General features: G+C 43.7%; 1 long non-coding RNA gene across 1 annotated transcript; it reads right to left on the reverse strand.

Annotated features, from left to right (window-relative positions):
- Positions 1-14,065: 14,065 nt before the first annotated feature.
- LOC140403045 (uncharacterized) lies at positions 14,066-15,039 on the reverse strand. The gene is made up of 4 exons (XR_011938221.1): positions 14,971-15,039; positions 14,841-14,871; positions 14,552-14,604; positions 14,066-14,109 (listed from the first exon to the last, which is right to left on the reverse strand). It is a non-coding gene; the product is annotated as an uncharacterized lncRNA (long non-coding RNA).
- Positions 15,040-20,474: the final 5,435 nt, after the last annotated feature.

Consider the following 20,474-nt stretch of genomic DNA (forward strand, 5'->3'; position numbering starts at 1 on the left):
GTTTACTGGAGGGTGCTGTTTATATATACCTTGTTTACTGTAAGGCACTGTTGCCATAGACTGTTTACTTCCGGGCTCAGTTTAGATAGACTGTTTACTGTGGAGTAATGCTTACATAGTCTCGGTTTACTGTATGTAGGGCACTCTTCACACAGACCATGTTTACTGCAGGATACTGTTTATATAGACTGTTTACTGTAGTACAGTGTTTACATAGACTGTTTACTGTTGGGCACTGTTTACAGAGACTGCTTTCTGTAGTACAATGTTTACATAGACTGTTTGCTGTAGGACACTTTTTATATAGACTGTTTACTGTCGGGCAGTGTTTATCTGGACTGTTTACTGTAGGCCACTGTTTACATAGAATGTTTACTGTCGGGCATTGTTTCTATGGACTGTTTACTGTAGGCCGCTGTTTACATAGGCTGTTTACTGTAGCACACTGTTTATCTAAACTGTTCACAGCATGGAAATGTTTATACAGGCTGTTTACTGTGCGGCACTGTTTACATAGACTCTGTTTACTGCAAGGCACTATTTACAAAGACTGCTTACAGTCGGGCACTGTTACTGTAGGTCACTCTTTACGTAGACTGATTACTGCAGGGCACTGTTTAAAAAGACTGTTTTCTGTAGGACACTGTTTACGTACACTATCAACTTTAGGGCACTGGTGATAGAGACTGTTTACTGAATGGTACAATTTATATAGATTATGTTTACTGCAAGGCATTGTTTACAGAGACTGCTTACTGTAGGGCACTGTTTATATACACTGTTTACTGTAGGGTACTGTTTTCATAGTCTGTTTACTGTAGGGCACTGTTTACGTAGACTGTTTACAGTAGGGTACTGTTACACTGACTGTTTGCAGCATCCACCGTTTACATAGACTGTTTACTGTCGGGCACTGTTTATATAGACTGTTTTCTTCAGTGTACTCTTTACAGAGACTGTTACTGCACAGCACTGTTTACACAGATTGCTTGCAGCAGGGCACTGTTTATATAGAATGTTTACTGTAGAGTACTTTTGATGTAGATTCGGTTTACTGTATGTAGGGCACTTTTCACATCGGCTCAGTTTACCGTAGGGCACTGTTAACGTATACTTTGTTTACTGCAGGGCACTGTTTACATAGACTGTTAACTGTCGGGCACTGTTTGGACAGACTATTTACTGTAGAGTACGGTTTGCATAGACGCGGTTTACTGTGTAGGGCACACTTCACAGAGACACTGTTTACTGTAGAGCGCTGTTTTCATAGACTGTTTAGTGTAGGGCGCTGTGTACATCGACTGTTTGCTGTGGGAAAATGTTTACACAGACTGTTCAGCGTAGGGCACTGTTTATATAGACTGTTTACTGTAGAACACTGTTTACAGAGACTGTTTTCTGCAGTACAATGTTTACGTAGTCTGTTTCCTGTCGGGCACTGTTTATATCGACTATTTCCTGTAGGGCACTGTTTATAAAGACTGTTTACTGTCAGGCACTGTTTATATAGACTGTTTACAGTCGAGCAATGTTTATACAGACTATTTACTGTCGGCCACTGTTTGCACAAAGTGTTTACTGTAGGGCACTGTTTATATAGACTGTTTACTGCCAGGCACTGTTTATACAGGCTGTTTACTGTGCGGCACTGTTTACATACACTCTGTTCACTGCAAGGCTCTGGTTACATCGACTATTTACTGTAGGACACTGTTTATATAGACTGTTTACTGACGGCCACTGTTTCTATAGACTGTTTACTGTAGGTCACTGTTAATATAGACTGTTTACTGCAAGGCACTGTTTACATAGACTCTGTTTACTGCAAGGCACTGTGTAGACTGTTTACTGTGGGAAACTGTTTACATAGACTGTTTGCTGTCGGCCACTGTTTCCATTGACTGTGTACTGTAGTGCATTGTTTATATAGACTGTATACTGCACGGCACTGTTTACAAAGACTGCTTAAAGTAAGGGTCTGTTACTGTAGGGCACTGTTTATATATACTGTTTACTGTGGGGTACTGTTTATATAGACTGCTTACTGCATGGCACTGTTTATGCAGGCTATTTACTGTGCGGCACTGTTTACATAGACTCTGTTTATTGAAAGCCACTGTTTATAGAGACTGTTATTGTAGGGCACTAATCTCATGGACTGTTTTCTGTAGGACACTGTTTACAGACATTAATAACTTTAGGGCACTGTTGATATATACTGTTTACTGTATGGCACTGTTTATAAAGACTGTATATTGCTAGGCACTGTTAACATAGACTGCTTACTGTCGGCACTGTTTACATGGACAGTTTACTGTAGGGCACTGTGTACATCGTCTATTTACTGTAGGGCACTGTTTATACAGATTGTTTGCAGCAGGGCACTGTTTATGTAGACTGTTTACTGTAGGGTGCTCTTTATATAGACTTTGTTTACTGTAGGGCACTGTTGCCATAGACTGTTTACTGTCGGGCACAGTTTAGATAGACTCTTTCCTGTAGCGTACTGCTTACGTCGACTCGGTTTACTGTAGGTAGGGCACTCTTCACACAGACCCTGTTTTCTGTCATGCAATATTTACATAGACTGTTTACTGCAGGACGCTGTTTTCGTCGACTGTTTACTGTAGGGGACAGTTTATATTGACTGTTTACTGTCGGGCACTGTTTATATAGTCTGTTTACTGCAGGACAGTGGTGACATTGACTGTTTACTGTAGGGCACAGTTTACATAGACTATTTACTGTGCAGAACTGTTCACACAGACTGTTCAGCGTAGGGCACTGTTAATAGAGACTGTTGACTGTAGGGCACTGTTTACAGAGACTGTTTTGGGTAGGACACTGTTTCCTTCGACTGTTTTCTGTAGGGCATTGTTTACATAGACTGTTTAATGTCGGGCACTGTTTATATAGACTGTTTACTGTAGGGCACTGCTAAAAAGACTGCTTAATGTAGGGCACTGTTTATATAGACGCTGTTTACTGCAAGGCACTGTTACATAGACTGTTTGCAGCAGGGCACTGTTTATATAAACTGTTTACTGGCGAGTACTGTTTACATAGACTTGGTTTACTGTATGTAGTGCACTCTTCACATAGACTCACTTTACTGAAGGGCACTGTTAACATAGACTTTGTTCACTGTAGGGCACATGTTAGGTAGACTGTTTACTGCCGGGCAATGTTTAGATAGACTGTTTACTGTAGAGTACGGTTGACATAACTCGGTTTACTGTATGTCGGGCACACTTCACATAGACTCTGTTTACTGTAGAGCACTGTTTTCATAGACTGTTTACTGTAGGGCACTGTGTACATAGACTGTTTATTGTTCTATGAATAGCTGCATCCAACTAATTTATATCACCATATAATGAATTATAATTCCTTTCAACATTCATAATCCTTTGTAATCCTATCCAATATTTTGTTAACTTTCCCAGCAATTATAATGTTTTAGAACACTTTACACTTATGAATCCTTTATGATATCTGTGAAGATGATATGATTACAATGTTACCCATTCACAACATTAGAATCACAAAATAATGCAGTGCAGAAGAGACCGTTCGACCCATCGCGCCTGCACCAACGCATGAAAAACACCTTGTGCACCATATAGTTTCCACTGGAGCCAAAGCTGTTGCTTGTTCGGGTGAATAGAACCACGAAGAATGATGTGAATGTAACCATGCCACCGGAGAACTAGGACCTCTGTAAATAAGCGCGTGTTCACATACATAAACTTGGAGAGAATGTTGCAGTTCAGATTCCAGCCTACATTTGCTCAGTCATGGGATGTTCACTCTTTCTTCTAATCGAGCGAATTCACCGTCCCATTGTGAAATTAGTTAACGTGCAGTTTAATCTTTATTTCATGTGTTGATGATGTTATAAAACGTTTTTTACTGTCCTGGTGTTTTTTGGCAATATTTATATCGCTTCATTATTTCCTCAAATCTCTGCTCTGTTCTCTCGGCTCAAAGAGATTCACTTTATGTCTCCAACTCTGATGTTGGACTGGATTATTATTATTTGCGCTGAATATGTTGAACGTATGTCTCTTGCTCAGCAAATATAATCGGAGATATAGGGGACTGATCAAGTTTCATGTTGATGAATAAAACAGTTCAGAAACATTCACTCACGATTGTGCTATCACCGATTGATGGTGAAGTGTTTCAATCATTCCCCAGTAACGAAGTTCAGTTGATCTGGCAGATCAATCTATTAATGGGTTATCTGTACAATAAAATCATGTTGTCTATGTGTAGCTGATATAGCTCAATGTGACTGAAACAGGCGGATAACCAAATAATGAATACAGCATATGCAAAAGCTCATTCGGGCTGCAAATTGATGCCAGCTACCTGTATCATAATCCATTCAATCCCCTCACATCGCCTCATTCCCGAAACCCTGTAATGTAGTTTCGATCATCAAGTTCCCTTTTCTAAATATGAGTGCTTTCAACTTCCACAACACATTTTCACTGAGAGTAGTGGTTATTGCCACTCGCAGAATAAAGTAAAGATATTCCTCATATGTCCCTGCCACTCTTGGCGAAGTAAAAAGCTATATCATCTCGCCTTTGTACCAGCAAAGGTAGCAGCATGTTCTGTTGTTTACGTTATACAATGCTGTAATAATCGTGCCTCCCTCTCTGACGACTTCCCACAATCATTTCCCTTCAAGCGAAACAACCTAAATTTCTCCAAACAAACCTTGTAGCTGCAAATGTATCATTACTTTACCTATTCTTGCAGACCTCGTCTCCACCCTTTCAAAGGACCATATATTCGTCCTACTTTGCGCTCACCAGATCTGGATGCGACACAAGATGTGGAGCAAGGTGAGCTTTTAGCAGCTTCCACATAACGTTCCCATTTTAAAAAATACAACAGAGTTCCACATATTTTCTAGTTAATCACAGATTACATACGCGGTTCTCATTATTTGGACATGATGCTCAATCGACATTCGTTCCATGGACTCCTTTTCGTCCTGTGCCTGCCTGTCGGCATCTTTTCTCGTCATCTGTGATCATTTTTAAGCATTTACTTTCCATTTGCTTGTCCAAGTCAGTTTGTAACTGAATGGTAACATTCCACAAGGAGCTGTGGAATTTCCCTTAATTTGTTGAAGCGGTTCCCTGGTCAGAAGGAGCTGACTCATTTTCTATTTTCCTCTATAATAACAGGAGGGTCTTCCCTCATCGCCAAATTTTTTTTGTTATGTACATTCAGATTACCTAAATATTTTTATTTCTAATTAAGGGACACTTCAACGTGGCTCATCCACCTAACCTGCACATCTTTGGGTTGTGGGGGTGATCCCCAAGCATATAGGGGGAGAATTTGCAAACTCCACGCGGACAGTGACCCAGGGTGGGGATTCGTACCCAGGTTCTTTGCGCCGCAGTCCCAGTGCGATCCACTGCGCCACATGCTGCCATAGAATCGCCAAACTTAACTGTATCCAATACTTCGGTAAAGGCCTTTACTCATACTCTTCACAGCGATCGCCAGGTTGAGAGGCAGATGGACAAAATGAGAGACGGCATGAGAGGTTAATGGCAGGGAAAACAGAGAGAGATGAAGATATCAAGACGGAACTAAAAGGACAAAGAGAAGAATGCAAACCAGGCACATTGAAGACGGCAGAGGAATGTAGAGATAAACACGTAGAGAGATAGCGTGAGTGCGGAATGCAGGCAAGTCACTCAGAGATTGATAGTAGAGCTGGAAAGAGTTACAAAGTTATGAGGTGGTGGTCAGACCGCAAAGGAAAATAGGAATGAGTAACGCGAGGGAGTAACGTGTCGTGTTAGACAAATAGGAGAAGAATAGAACGAAGAAAGCTACAGAAATAAGACACACTGGCTGAATTTAGCTCCAGTCAGAAGCTCAATTTGAATATTCTCAAGAAAAGCAGAATATAGTTGTGTTAATTTATTTGACCGACATCAGACCACAGTCCAGATCAATGGTGGGCACGTTTGAATACGAAGCTCGAGACCATCCAAGACAAAAGTAGCGCACTTGTTTGGAATGCCTTCCACAAGCATTCATTCCCTCTGCCACCTATACACAGTGGCAGCTGTGTACCATCTATAAGATGCACTGCAGAGAATCACCGAAGCTCCTACCGCAGCACCTTCCAAACCAGTGACGTCTACTACCTACAAGGACAAGGGGAACAGACACCCGGGAACACCACCAACTGCACGTTCCCCTCGTTCCTCCATTCATGATGGCCTACTGAAGATCTCATTGGAATTACTCTCATCCTCAAAGATAGTTCCCCTTCGACACATTTCCCATATACCTCGTTCGCCACACCTGCTGTCACGGCAGTGTTTATCTCAGGTCTCAAAGTTGCTGCTTGAGCTGAAGTCTGACCTGTAGTATTCTCCACTTCTGTTCCCATTTCAGAATACACTTTCTGATCTCCAACAAGTCCCATGGACTTTTCCAACAACTTCCAATATGCTGAACAGACGTGTCTCACCTTATAGCAATGGGAACACCTCAGCTTTCGAGTCTAATTTCCACCCTAATTACCTTTCAGCCTGGTCTGAGGATGCGATCTCAGATCGTTGCCAGCTGTCCATTCCTTACCTTGGCGTCCTGCCTTGCTTTAATTGTCTCCCCTCCTTCCCTTTCAAAGGGGTGACGGAACAAAGATTTAAATTTATGGATCAGCTTATTGTCAGCCATCATTACTGACTGTCGGGCGGCCATAACCCTTTTGTCTTCAAGATGGATTCTGATCAGAGAAGGGCATGAATCATAGATTATTCCAAGAGAATGATTTCTGTCAGAGGCCCATAGGCAGTTTGATCCCCCAATTCTCCTTTCCACCTATTACAATTGCTCTGCTTAACCCTTTCACAGGGAACATATGTCAGTCCCACTTATTTCCTGAAATTCAGAAACTTTTGGCGATTTGCGTCCGTGAGCAATCAGTATGACCCGAGATCACCTGTTGTCCACTTTCGGTGGTGGCTGTGAGCTGAGCGGTCTCACAGAAGGGGGCTCTCGTTTATAAACTTTCGTTAAGACTCTTTAACCGCAACAGCCGTGAACCAAAAGGACAGAAATTTAGCAACCCCCCTCCCGCCTCTCCTCCCCCCCCCTCCGCCACCGGATGAACCACAAGGCCAAACAACATGCCGAGGAACATGCAACCCGGCCGGAAAAGCAGGAAAACTGAGGAGAACGATCCCTCAGCTTTGGAGAAGGGATGACCCCGTGGCGACACGGAGCAGCGACGGATGACCTCACGGAATTTCCAGTGCAGACACAGGCAGATGTAACATGCTGAGTTTCATTCCCTCCGAGTTCCAGAAGCACAGGGCGGCAATGGAGGTAGACGTCATGGCAGGCGTGGGGGCGGCAGTGGAGGCCGCGATGACCCCATGAAGGAGGCTTGAGGCACAAGAGGTAACCACACGAGGCCTCGAGAAAGTCGCCACACATCAGGGGGATCGGATTGCGGATCTGTAAGCCGAGGTGGCGAGGCTGGCCAGGTCTTAGATAGGGCTGAGGGGAAATGGCGATGACGAGGAAAACAGCTCAAGTCGGCAAAAGCTGCAGATCGTGGGACTTCCAGAGGGATCGGAGGGAGGATCCCAGTCGATTAGGGAGCAGCGATGCTCCGGAAGCTGGTGAGCGAGGAACATTTCGCCAAAGCCGCGGAGGTAAACCTCGCTCACATGTAGCTCCGGCAATGGCCCAAGGCGCCAGGATAAGGAGCGGATCCTGGGGATGGCGATAAGCAGGAAAGGATGCAAATGAGAAGGACAATCCATTCGCCTGTACGTGGACATTGGAGCAGACCTGGCCAAGCGCTGGGCAGAATTTAACAGCTCCGAATCCTGACTGTATATCAGCAAGGTGCAATTTGGCATGCTCTTCCCCACGAGCTATGGGTGAGCTAGCAGGTAAAGGACCAGTATTTCGCCAACGCGGAGGAGGCCACCAAGTTCTTGCAGAAAAGTGAACATAGAAACAGCAGTAGAAGGGATTGATTATAGCGTGGCATTTAGGGGCTAACGAGGGATAGAGGTGAGCACATGAGGGAGTGAGGAGGGCGGGAACCGGGAGAGACGTTAACGGGGTTAAATGCCGATGTCACAAAATGCAGATTCGTAGACACCGGATGGAAAGATTTGATCCTTGTCAAGAAATTGCCTGCTCGTGTTTCGAGGCTGTTACTGTGGGAAAAGATTGCATAGGCTGGCGCTCTGAACTCTCGGAAAGAACAGGCTGGTCGGCGAACTGATAGAGCTGTTGAAAATTCTGAGAGAGGCTTCAGCGGAGACAGAGAAAAACAACAATTCCACTTGTGGGGGAGAGAAATGACTGAGAGTCCATCAATATCATAGAGATTATCATACATCCAATCGGCGGAGCTCAGGTGCAAGGTCTTTGAACAGAGTATGGGGTGATTGTTGACCGAGCTCCCAAAGGAAAAGATCCTGGTGAATAGCAGTGTTGCATTTCAGTGGGGAAGCTGGAGCAGCACATGGAGGAATGTATAGAATGTATATGTTGATGGGTCGAGACAAAGAGGAGGTGGAAGGAGTTACCAGTAGAACCTGAAATTACCGTACTCCCCAGGACCAGATGAAAATCTGACTCGAAGAGACAGGCGGGGAGATGCAATTGGGTGAGACTGTTACTAAAATATAGACATCGAATTCTGGCGATTTTTAGTTTTGTATATTTTTGTTGAATTCCGAACAAGCTAATGTGTTGCGGGTGAATGTAACACAACCAACGCTCTGAATTATGGGCATTTCTCTGGACCCAGGCATGTAACAGCAATGATGTCGTTGGATTTAGCACCATTGACGTTTGATGCAGTTTGTGGAGTCTGGTCCCGACACCACATTCTCAGCAGCGATAACCGCGAGTTGAGGATCTTGCCCTTTCAAGGCAGAACACCTTTACTAAGTACCTATCAGGTACCCAACAGGACGCCCTCATCCAAGATGTGCACCTCGTTCAATTTTCCAGTGCGCAACTTTTAAACACTGCACGTAACTTCCGCAACATGAGCATTTTCACAATGCTTTGCGAGTACAGAGTTCCCCAGCGCCTAATCGGTGTCAATCCCAGAGTACCAATGAACTGGTTAATGTCCAGTACGCTGCTGCAGCTGTTTCCCGGATCAGACCTCTTCATTCCTCATTCAGAACTGTCCAATTGCAGGAGGTGGGTCATTGATATCGTCATTCGTGTAGGAAATCACTCCCATACCATGAGTATTTAATACTGGTATGAAATGTTAAATCGCAAAGCCTTGCCTGCCCTTCTGGGCTGTAAAGAAAGAACATGTTCTCTCTGAGCGGAAGAGTGGAGTGCGTCTGTCAGTGGTGTTAGCGTGGGGGAGGGAGGCATTCGCCCCCGTGTATCAGGATCAATGATTGGCCCTGAACATATAAAAAAAAACATAACCTTGGTCATTGACACATGGTTGATTGTGAGCTCTTGCTCTGCAGCGTTCCCCACATAGCAACATCCACTATACTCCCATTAGTCCTGAAGTGTGTCACTTTCTCTTTTTGTCCTGGTATTCATTCATTTGTATCTTGTCACTAGATTACTCCCGGTGCAAGCAGGGACGGTGCACGTCCATGCAAGCAGAAGGGAAATGCTGCCAAACAAGCCTTGTGACTGTGCACATTTAGGGAGTTCAAAGTCAGAGATCTTGAAGAGTCGGAGCCTGGGACAAAACAACCTGAGACACAATAACTGTGAGAGACAAAATCATTCACCATTCAATTGTTAGTCTCGGCATTTGATTGAAATTAGATTCATTAATGAGGGAATGGGCTATTTTATAGTTTACTCTTGCACCCCATCCTTCATGATCAATATTGTCTCTTCCTGATACAACAGAACCACGAGTGAATGATTTTGTCTCTCACAGTTATTGTGTTTCAGGTAGTTTTGTCCCAGCCTCCGGCAATCCACTCTCTGGCTGAACTACCTAAAAGGTGCACAATCACAAGGCTTGTTTGGCAGCATGTCCGATCTGCTTGAATGAACGGCAGCACCGGGAATAATTTATTAACAGAATACACGGCTTGGTATGGACACATCGACTCTCTGCTCTCTGATCATTGCGGGTGTCCAGGACAGTGATTGTGTCATTTATTTATGAAAGGAAGGAGCTCTGAGGGATGTCCTTGGTAGGTGGAAATGGCTCCAATTGGCTCTGCACGGCAAAAACTTGCGATTCCTTCTTTAATAATCAGGAGTCTAGGTACAACTGTGATCGAACCGAAACTCCCCATCCCAAGAAGCTTTCCAGTCACCTCCCTCATTATTACACCAAAGGCTTAAATTGCCAGGATTGTTCCTGTGCTTGGTGAGGAGTTTGGTACCCAATTGCTGTGCTATCCACTGGAATGTTTACAGGGCGGAATACGGAGGGTCACACAACTTTTATTGAATTACTTTTGTGTCATCGCTTTATAAGTACGAGTCCATGTGTCCACGTGTACTTATATGACCAAGATATCTCATACACCTTACTCTTTCTATCTTTATGTTTCTGAATTGTCAACCCGATCAGTATTTAGAATACACGTGACTGGCGGGAGATAGTGGGATGAGGATGGAATCTGAGTGTCCTCGGGCTGGCATGGATAACGTGGCCAAATGGCCTCCTTCTGTACCGTGACATTTCGGTGATTTAAGACGTTATTTTGACTTTCCAATGATGAAATTGAAACCAATTTCCATTTGCCACGTTCTCCCTCGATTCTACTTTGAACGTGTGACCACTCTTCAGAAATCGCGCCAATTGAATTCTCTTCAGATTTGTATAAGCACTACTTTTGTATATGAATGACCTACATACGTGTGACGCTGTGTATCTTAATGATCAACCGGCAGAGTTTGAAGTGTGTTTCAAGAGTCCGGGAACATATGTAGACCAGAAGCTAAGCTTCACAGAGAACAGCGGCAGCATATTTAAAAATTGCTTTTAATTAGAAACTAAAAGTGTTTGAAATGAATCATAATGCTTCAGAGAAGGTATAAAAAGTTCGGGCAGATATTATTTGAACGGTTAGCATGCCAGTCTGGTATGGTTACCTCAGTGTGAACAGCAACGGTAAGCTCGCGAGAATTGTCAACACTTCAGGTAAAACCGTTGGTCGACAGCAGACGCAACTCAATAATTTGTTTCACAAAGTAGCTCAGAGTAATGTTCAGACCATCACCGGTAGACCCTCTCACTCTTTGAGCCGATGCTTTATAATGTTGCGTGGGACCATCGGCTCCAGAGGTATTTTGTTCCCAGTACCATGGACACTCAATAACATAATTATAATTTAACTTGCTGTTTTTCATATATATTCAGTGAAATGTGTTCTGCGTGTGTGGTATGGATGCATGACCTCTATTCACAAAAGTATGAATGGTGGCATACAAGCAATATTTACTCTATTGAACTGTTTTTACTGCTACACTGGATGTGAAACCAAATACAATTGTACACTTTTGCATGGGAAATTAAACGCTATTATTATTATTCCTCCAAATCATTCGCAATATCGCAACGCCATTTCCAGCAAGCAACTGGCCATTTGTCCCCTCTAATCCTGCCGCACTATCTAAATTCACATTAACAATTAGAATGCTGTTACGTGTTAATTTCAATCACCAAGATATTGGTTGGCAAATTTCTGGGAGATTGATATTGAAAAGAGTTTCTTTAGGAGATGTCTTTGTTGTGACTCAGTGTAACAAAGAATCTGTTCATCCGGAGTAATCAGAATGGAGATATAAATTGGAATATCCAGACAGAACAAGACAAAAGTCCATCGAAATGGAATCCGGCCATCGCGCTAAGATGATGGACTGAATTCCTACCAATTAGCTCAGAACTCGTCCTGACATAACGTGGAAATCTACCACTTGGAGAGAGAATAGTTCCAAATGCGCCCCTTCTTTCTAAACATACTCTACATCTTCCATCTCTGGCATGTTGGTTTAAATCAATACTTCCTGGGTCAAGGAAAGATGGAATCATGGGACATTTCATACATCACTCTCAGCATCTGTCTCTGACTGTTCAGGGCCTGTTTACACCATCTGGCTCAACAGTGCGTTCACGAAGTTAAACTTCCGTACCGGCTGAGGCTGTTCATGAAGGCCCCGCCTCCTGGCCCATTGCCGCTCGCATGAGGTGCTGCGATCCTCAGGTTACCTCACCACCAGTCAGCTCTCCCACTCAAAGGGGAAAGCAGCCTGTGGTCATCTGGGGCTATTGTTACTTTGATCACTTTCCCCAATTCACATCTCAACCCGTGAAACGCATCTGAATCCTGAACTGATATTTTCAACAGAAATCGCAGATGACATTCAATTATGTCACTTATTGGTCGTATTGCAACATCGTTTAATGGTCGATCAATTTATTTATATTTACATATCGACATTTGAAATGAAATGTCGCCGGAACTGTCCATTCATCAGAGAGCTCTCACTGTGACTAGACTTTGCTCTACAATTCTGCCATACCTTAGCGACATGGTTACAGAGGATTATCACAAATGATTCTCAACACTTTATCCTCTACACTGAACAAAGGAGTCAGTGTTTGGCGCAATGCACGGGGAGAGTTTAGCTGCTTTACAGAAGTCTCCTTGGCTCTATGTTTATTTACATTAAGTTTCGGGTTGTTCGGCATATCCTGTCTCCTCAGGATTCATCAAGGAAAAGCCATCCAGGCGCTCATCTGCCACCTGCCTTCTTTTTTGATCTCTTCTCCAAAGCGGCCAAGTCCAGGGAGGCATAGAGAGGTCCGCCCTGAGACTGGGAAATATATGAAGCATTGACATTTAAAAATAGTTAACATAGATGTCAAATTACCCCGAAATGAAATCGACTTCAATGAAGTGACAAAACGAGACAACTAAGAAGGATACCATTCGGCCCATTCAATCCGTACTGGCTCCATGAAAGTGCTAGTCAGTTAGCACAACCTCAGTTTAACATTCCCCATATCTTCAACAATTATCCTCCCTTCAACCATTTCATAGATTCCCTTTTGAAAACCACTGTTGAATCTTCTTCCAGTGCCCTCTATATCTATCTGCGAGGGTGCTGCTTAATGTGTATCTGCAATAATTGTCTGGACAAATGATCTGTGATCGAGTCGTGAAATTGGAAAGCAAATTAAAGCAAACATCGTCAATGTCTCACCAGACAACTGCGGCGATGTAGCTGTTACTTTTATTCGATATAATTATTGTTCAAGAGCGAACCTGATAATCATGTTTCCCCGTGTGTTATCTATAGGGTCCGGCAGATAAATCCATATCCAGACAGAAACACAGACACAATAAAGAGACTTACACCGAAGAATCGCAGAGAAGAGGGTGGGAGGGGGTGGGGGCACATCAAGAGTCCATTTAGACCATGCTGTCAGTGCCTAAATAAAATAACTTGAAAGATAAAGAACGCTGGTCATTCTTACCACACTGCCCATCTCCCGATCCGTTGTTTTAAACATTCCAACACTTTAAGTGAAGATCCAGGTGCCTGATTAAATGTTTCTGCCTCAACCTCCAAATCAGGTAGCAGAACCCACACTGCTCTTATTTTGCGCATTTCACGGCTATACAAGACCCTGGTCGTGTCACAGCATCTTTTCAAAATACTTGTCAAAGCTTTCAATGAAGGTATTCTGCAGCCCATTCGGAATCAATAGTGTTCCAAGAACATCCATTTAATAACGGCGCAGCGAATGTATTTTATTTGGATGTTTGTTGAGGGAATTGATGTCAACACTGGATACTGAGAGCTTCCTGCTCCCGAGTCCCAACACAACCCCCTCGCTCCTCCACTCCTGTCCCCGCAGGGGAATATGTTCTGATTTTAGTTAAAGCGACGAGTGTGATTTGAAACAAATAAATGTGTTCTAGTATGTGCTCTGCCAACCACGTGAAACATCTAGCGTGGGATGGGGTGCACATTATTCCAACAATCAGCAATTATCTGGGCAGCTTGACAGCATATTAATTGCACTTACCCGTTACGCACCGTCATGTAATCTCTGTGTCTGTGTTTGGCGGAGTTCGCCTAGGTATTAAAGAATACAATATGAATTTAAATATTATTTCTTCCGGCGAATAGATATTCAGCTGGAGATAGGCGAAGACAATGACGAATCAATGCGCCAATGGCCTCAACGCAATTGGCCCTAATTGTCAATGGGAGTCAATCCAAAAGCTTCACACATAAGCTTGTGTTCCGCCAATAGATCAACGGCCCCTCAATGCATCATTTCTCAGATAAAACGTCAATGGAGTCCAATTTGCCAATGGCTGGACAATCCCTGTCTAGTGTCCACTGCCCATCTGGTATATTAGCGGCAGATTTAATCATCCACAATTGGCCGTTTTCTGGCACCAACAGGAATGAGATGATTGAAGAATATTCTGATGGCGGTCAGTCCACTTACCAATCGGTGAATTCCCGCCATTTGATATTTAATCTGTACCAATGTTTCAATGGAACCTACCCGTTTGTCGCTCTTTCCGCCCCTGTCTTTGTGTTGTCTCGCTCAAACTGAAACTGAACAAGGACAAGAAGTATTAATGAAGTGTTAGGTCATCCAAATCCTGGCCCAGGTACCAGAAATAGCTGAGAAAATAATTAATTGTACAGCAGTTTTAGATTCATCTTCAAATATCGAACAGAATGTCAACATGAAACATTGAAGTCAGAGTCGGGTTTGAACTGGACTTCACACAATACTAAACACAAAGAGAGTGTCCGTGATGTAGTTTGCAAATGTCTCAGTCACTTACTTTTCATTTTGGCTTTTGTTGTCCCATTTTCCTGAAAGATGGAACTATAATTAGCTAAATAAAATCAGGAGAATATAATAACATTGGATACGCAATCATGGCAATGTCCCTCATGAACCGGATTCCTCACCTGATCTGCCGCCTTTACAAATCCAAATGGGAAGTAGAATCAACAAGAGAACCAGAACCGCCAGGACAGCGATGAAACGGAGAAGGGCCCGACTGCACCATTCTGCAGAGAGAACACAATTAAAATCTGCTTCTCTGTCTCATCCTTATCTTCTGGCATTCTCAGTTGGGAAACGGAACTCAGTTAAAAAATCGGAACCTGAAGCTTGGGAGGGAAAAGGGGAAAGTAAACCCGGGGAAACTGATAGCAACACCTGAAATGGAATCAAAGAATTTACAGTGCAGAAGGAGGCCATTCGGCCCATCGTGTTTGCATCGGCCCTTGGAAAGAGCACCCTTCAGCCTATCCCTTTAACCCAGTTACCCCACCTAACCGTTTTGGACACGATGGACAATTCAACATGGCCAAATTGATACCTAACCTGCAAATCATTGGACTGTGGGAGGAAACCGGAGCACCCGGAGGAAACCCACGCAGACACGGGGAGAACGTGCAGACTCCGCACAGACAGTGACCCAAGCCGGGAATCGAAACTGGAACCCTGGAGCTGTGAAGCAACAGTGCTAACCACTGTGCTACCGTGCCGCCCTTTGATTTCGCTCTGTTGAAGTGTTTTGAAAAATTAACTATGTTAAAGGTGTTGGAAATATCTCGGAATAAGAAAATGGCGAGAGTATTCGAGTGCACAACGTTAGCCCATGGACAACAACTATCTGGCAGGCCTGTTAGTGTTGTTCCACACTCACAGTGCATCAGTTTGTATGATGCAAACAGCACCTGATGCCATAGTGGAAAAACTGAGCCAGTGAATGATGCTGCCCTTTGTCCTCGTGTCAACTCTGAAAGTTCTATACAAATTGGGTCAATCTCCCTCACCGTTCCCTCATAGACCTGTACATTGCTCCCCATTAAATATTTCTGCAGATCCCCTTCTGCAAGTAACTAGTAAATATGATTTTGCTGCGTGTTTCATATTTCATGAACTTTCAGTGTAAATCACACTCTCCAAAGATCCGCAGTTTTTGCTGATTATCTTCAATCTGTGTCCCCTTGATTTCTCACCTCCTGCCATTGTACACTGTTCCTATTAGTTGCTCCATTGAAGCTTGCTGGTTTTGATCGCCGCCTCGATCATTTTTCTTCTTAGCCTTCTCTTCTGTAAAGACAGGAGTCCAAGCTTCTCCAGTCTCTCCACATTAACTGAAGTGGCCAGTTCCCAACAAGTCTCCCCGGCTCTCTCGGTAGACTTGTGACATCCACCCCTAAAAAGCTGTGTGCAGCTGATCACAATACTGTGAACGTGAAAATCCAATGCTTTCTGGCGCATCAACACATTGCCCTTGCTTTTAGACTCGATTCCTCAATTTAAAAATTCAATGATTCCGGATGTCTTCCAGCATTAATTTATCTTCCCATTTCCATCTCCAAACATTACTCAATCAGAGAATAATTGCAGCGCAGAAGGAGGCCATTCCGCCCACCAACTCTCTGCTACCTCTCGACAGCAACAGCATGCTTTATTCCACTCGCCTGCAATTCCTCTTCCCCCTGCCCATTCTTCCATTTCGCACCATTCTCCAATTCCCTTTCGAACGCCACGATTGAACTACTTCAACCACACTCTCAGGCAGTGTGTTCCAATGATGAACATTCGGTGTACAGAAGGGTTCTCCATCATGTTGCAGTTCATTCCTTTCCCAACCACAGCACAATTGTACAGCCCTGCCCTCCATCCTTCGGTCACGGGGTGCTGATTTTCACTCTGTACTCATCCCTGATCCCTCCTGATCTGTAAACACCACTATCAAATATCTGCTCAAACTTCTCTTCTCCGAGGAGAACAGCATCAGTGTCTATCCGTAATGCACGGGAATTAATTTTCCCGCCCTTGATACCATTGCCTTGACTCTTTTCTGCAATGTCTCTAATACATTCTCCAGACAGTCTGGTGCCCAGACAGCACGTAATACTTCAGTTGATGCTGAACCAGAGTTTTGTTAATGTTCATCACAGCTCCCTTCTTGTTCTACTTTCTGCCCTATTGCTAATGTCAAGGCCTTTGCATGCATTAGTAATCGCCCTTCCCCTGTCAATGGTTTGTGACAATAAAGCTCCGATTCCCTGCCAAGTAAACCCTGTGCGATACACTTGGGATAATTTCTGAAAATGACATTTGTGTGAAGTGCTAGACCCAGAGATTAATGTTCTACAAGATTGCAGGTCTCAGGAAGCAGCATTCAACCAATAAAAGAGATGTTCACGGATGATGGGTTCTGGAAAATGAGATTCAGAGAAAATAAATGAATGTCTCATAAAACAAGTCATTTTTAGACAACAATTTCCACTTTTGTCTGGTTTCTGTTTGTAAAGCCCATCCAGCATAGAACTGACCACAAGTCCATTCCAAAGTCTACTCCGCAAACAGGATGGTTGAAGCAGATTCAATAACTTCGAAAAGGGAAACCAGATTCTAGTTTAATGGGAAAATGTGACAGAGCTATCTGGATAAAGATGGGAGAGCCTTTGCTTTTATTTAACAGGCTTCAGAGTCTTATCTTCCAGCTAATCATTCTGATTGATTATAACTTGAATTCAAACCATCATTGTGAAGATCGCCAACTCACCTTTCCTTGTCTCTGCTGATATGGGGAACGACACGCTCGTTGTCCATTTTTTGATTCGAGACCCCAGTTGAACAATACAAGTACAGACAGCGCCACTAATCCAGATTCCCTTCGACACCATGATCTGACTGGTGATGCTGTAGGTCCCGTCCTCCGCCATTGTACCGGGACACCTTGATCCCTCGGTTAACAGGCCGGAAATATTCCAGAAAATAGCAATCCGGTTAGAAGAAAGTCCACTGACCAAACACATCAAGGGGACGGTTTCACTCGAATTCTCCTCACCCTGTGGCACAAATATCAGCACCGCCGTCTTGTTGGTGGAACTGTCTGGACACAGATTGAGACATATTCAACGATTGATTCACACAAAATGATAATACTGTGCATGATCAGCATTCATTTCAATTGTTCTCTTACCTCCAACCAATAATGTAGCTGCTTTCTGGAGCGGTGCATAGCTAGCTATACGAGCACAGTAGTAGGAACCCGAATCATTCGCCTGAACATTGTGGATTTCCAGAATCAGTACTTTTTTGCTGTTGCCTTTCTTAGAAATGAACTTACAATTCGCCCCGTTACAGGATGAAATGTCGATTGCTTTCGGGGCTTCACCCACTCGTTGTTTATACCAGCCATAGCTAAACGCCAATTCCACTTCGTAAATGCAATGACAGGCTAATTCCACCATCTGCCCGACTTCAGCGGTCATTGGGAAGGGGATGTGGGACAGAGTGGACTCGGAGTCTGTAACCAAAGAGATTATTGTCACGTTATCAGTGATTATTGACAGATTGGACACATCCGCTTTGAAACGCTTCAGCTATAATTAAAGAACAATCTCTTTGTAGTTTTACAGAGTTTTTGGTGAGATTTATGCTTCAATTTATTTCTGTTTCGGTGTATAGGAGGAAGCAGTAAACACATTGACACAATCTGGTGAAATCCTTTCACCTGATCACTGGATCACATTTTTATCTCAGGAAACAATCATTCTCGCATTTAACTGAACGAAGGTAATTCCGGTTAAATTTCCCACCGCCGTTTACTCACCGTAACTCCACAGCACCAGGAAAATGAGTATCAGGGAGAAATGTTCCTTTGCCATCTTGAGCCGGAGCCTGCTGCCCGTTTTCGCTCTCACTCGCTTGTTACTGTGGCCGGAGTGACCGCGGGCTGATCCGAGCTCAGGGCCAGATCTGCTGGAAACGATGACGATCTGTGCTCGGAAAGTATGACACCATTCTGTGAGCAGTGTCTTGGTGAATGTGACGTTCATTTGCGCTGCCCTGGGTGTCACAGCTGACAAGGAACAGAAGAGCTCACAACAATCTGATCGGCTGTAGTTCAGAGGGCGGGGCGGAATAATAACTTCAGGGATCTATGCTGAATAAAGTAATTCACTCAATTTGATCCATCCCAGATTGTCATTGGGATGATGTTGCTGATCCAACTGATAAGACATCTACCAATCCGCCCCTCAGCCTTGTCTTCGCCAGTTAAACAATCTCTAGACTGTTCCCTATTTCTAGTTATTTATGACATTTCGGCCCAGCACTCGTTCTTGTAAATCGTGTTTGCTCCATTGCCAATATCCTTTTTGTAATTTGCGGGGGGAGGGGGGGGGGGCAGAAATTTGCAATTAGTACAAGTTTTCCAAACAAGGAGCCATATATAAAAACAATTCAACAGAATTATAATCATTTTCATCTGTAGCCTTCCAAGTGTTTTTCTCGTGAATATCACCAACAAGATCATGGAAATGGGCGTTGCTTTGGAATTATTCACAGATCGAATAAACCAATCTTTTGAGTAGCAACAGGGTCAGACCAAAACCCTGGGCCTCTCTTCAACTGGGTTGGATTTCGATTCTGAGCCGCATTCACTCTCGCACATTCTGCTGTTGAGTGAGTGGCTTCTCTTTAAAATAAAATTTCGAGCAGAAACGACTTGCATTCCGTCTTCCCAAAGGGTTAAGTTAAAAGCATTTCCCCTCTGGGTAAAATAGTAGACAACATTATTAAAATGTGAACAGGGAAGATACTCGAGTAAATTTAGCCTGCATGCCATCTGTTCGTAAAGCCGCGAATAAAGGTTTGTGGTGATCGACATTCCCAATGCAATGCCCCACATTTTCCGAAAGATAGGCCTCAGGAAATATTTGGAAATCATTATCAGTGGAAATTCTGTACATGCCGGGCAGAGAACATGTCTTAGAAGCTGCAATATGGAAATACATTAGTGGAGACAAATTAAGAGTGAAAGTTGCACCATGTATTTATTTCTAAATACAAAGATTTGAATTTATCTTCTGATGTAAGCAAGAGGTCACCAATTTATGTTCGTTCGTTCATAGGATGTTATCATCACTGGTCAGGGCGGCATTAATTGTCCATCCCTAACTGTCTCTACATTATGAGAGGAATAGATAGGGTGGAAACTCAGAGTCATTCTCCAAGGGTGGACTTGTCAATGACAAGAGGCCACAGGTTCAAGGTGAGAGGAGTTTTGTTTAATGGCGATGTGCGGAGTAGGTTTATCATGCAGAGAGCGGTGGGTGCCTGGAACACGCGGCGAGAGGATGTGGTGAAATCAGGCACATTAACACCATTTAAGAGACATCTGGATGGATAGATGAAGAAGGGGAAATAGAGGGATACGACTAAGGACAGCAGTTTTTTTTTAGTTTGGGCATCATGGTCAGAACCGTGGAGGGCCGAAGGGCCTGACCGATTATGTATTTTTCATTGTTCTTTTATAAGGGGATGAGGGGCAGATTTGTTCACCTCTGTAGTCCATGGCGTGTCGGCACACCAACCTTTGGCTTGTTTCTCCAGGCGCTTGATCCAGGAACAGTAAAGGAATGGCGATTAAGTCCCA

Source organism: Scyliorhinus torazame, chromosome 26, assembly GCF_047496885.1.
Source record: "Scyliorhinus torazame isolate Kashiwa2021f chromosome 26, sScyTor2.1, whole genome shotgun sequence".
Taxonomy (NCBI): domain Eukaryota; kingdom Metazoa; phylum Chordata; class Chondrichthyes; order Carcharhiniformes; family Scyliorhinidae; genus Scyliorhinus; species Scyliorhinus torazame.